Source organism: Podarcis cretensis, assembly GCF_951804945.1.
Source record: "Podarcis cretensis genome assembly, chromosome: 7".
In the NCBI taxonomy this organism is placed as follows: Eukaryota; Metazoa; Chordata; class Lepidosauria; order Squamata; family Lacertidae; genus Podarcis; species Podarcis cretensis.
The window spans coordinates 77901875-77903677 of record NC_137176.1 but is presented as its reverse complement, the minus strand read 5'-3'; the positions used below and the strand labels follow the sequence as shown (position 1 = coordinate 77903677).

Here is a 1803-nt window from a genome sequence, read left to right as displayed (position 1 = left end):
GGCGCCCACCTTCCCGCGTCCGGTGCCGAGCTAGAGGGGGCTCCGTCTTGATCAAGGCAACGCAAACACACGTGCGCGCGCATGCACACGCACACGCTTCTTCCACACGCCTCTTTAATCAAGGCAAAGCGTGTGCTCGGCGCTGTACAGGCTGACACAGAGTTGGCCTGCGTCAATCTTGGCCGTCTTTAAGCACCGAGTCCTTTTTAAGGGGTTTTTTTTCTGGAGGGGGCATCCCTGGTGCCCGATTTGTGTTGGGGGGGAAGGCTAGGAAAGAAGGAAGGAAAAAGAACTTTGCACTTTGCACACGCTCAGGAGCATAGGAAACTGAGTCGGACAATGGCCCCATCTAGCTCTGCATTGGCCACATTGAGTGGCAACAGGGATCTCCAGGATTTCAGGCGCGGATCTCTCCCAGTCCAACCCGGAGACCTTTACACATGCAAAGCTGATGTTCTGCTCTTGAGCTAAGGCCCCTTTTTAAAAGCATTGTGCACCCTTGCTTGGGAGTGAGACGGATTGAACTCGATGGGGGCTTCTGAGTAAGGAAATGCTGTTGGAGTGACTCCCCAGCTAAGTCATACTCAAGAGCAGACCCCTTGAAATCAAGACTAAAGTTACCGAAATGCACCAATTTCAACAGGTCTGCACTGAGCTGCAGCAAAAATCAGCCAAGAACCTAGTGGTACTGTAAAGATTAGTACAAGTTTTATTGCTGCCTGATAGTTTTCATGGCTTTAATCAGGTGTGGGTAACCTTTGGGCCTCCTGATGCAGCTCCCATCATCCTTGGGCATTAGCCATGCTTGCTGAGACAGATGGGAGTTGTAGTTTAGCAACATCAGGAAGGCCAAAAGTTCCCCACCCCTGGCCTAGATGCATGGAGTGTTGGCCACCATTGATATGTAAATATATGCATGTTCCTGTTGTGTTAAAAGTAAAGGGACCCCTGACCATTAGGTCCAGTCGTGGCCAACTCTGGAGTTGCGGCGCTCATCTCGCTTTATTGGCCGAGGGAGCCGGCGTACAGCTTCCAGGTCATGTGGCCAGCATGACTAAGCCACTTCTGGTGAACCAGAGCAGCGCACGGAAATGCCATTTACCTTCCCGCTGGAGCGGTACCTATTTATCTACTTGCGCTGGCGTGCTTTCGAACTGCTAGGTTGGCAGGAGCAGGGACCAAGCAATGGGAACTCACCCTGTTGCGGGGTTTCAAACCGCCGACCTTCTGATCAGCAAGTCCTAGGCTCTGTGGTTTAACCCACAGCGCCACACGCATCCCTCCTGTTTTGTTACTATTGTAGTAAAATAGTAACCTCTTACTGTTTTGTTCTCTTCCTGTTCCAATTGTGCCTTTGAAAGCGGGGTGAAATAGCCAAAGATGTGGGAAGAGCAGCCAGCCAGGAGTCCGAACTAGGTTGTCCAGATGCAAAAGAGGACAGGGATGATGCTACAGATGAGGGAATTTGCATCTCACCTCTTGCATCTTGTGTATGCAGCTTGCAGGATGCATAGTGGTTACCTGGTATCCACATGGATGCTTCTTCAAGTATACACCTGAGATTGGGGAAAGATGCTCGGTCTGCCCCTTTGCACATCACAGAAGTGGGCTTTTGCACATTCCTCACAATGCAGAATTGGGAGTTGTCATTGTCGCTCCATGCGGATATATTTGTTTCACGTTCATCAGATACTACTCAAGGTTCAGCAGCGGAGCAGAATTCCATCACTCCACCCATAATTCGAACAAATGGGGGAAAGTCTTTTTGTCCATACTGAAGTTAGGTTTCCAGGATCTGCTTTA

The 1803-nt window shown here is 50.2% G+C and overlaps 1 protein-coding gene across 1 annotated transcript in view; it reads left to right on the top strand.

Moving 5' to 3' along the window:
- The window catches only part of TNFRSF11B (TNF receptor superfamily member 11b), a 116510-nt gene that overhangs the window by 225 nt on the left and 114482 nt on the right, over nt 1-1803 (top strand). The gene's annotated exons all lie outside the window — the stretch shown is intronic.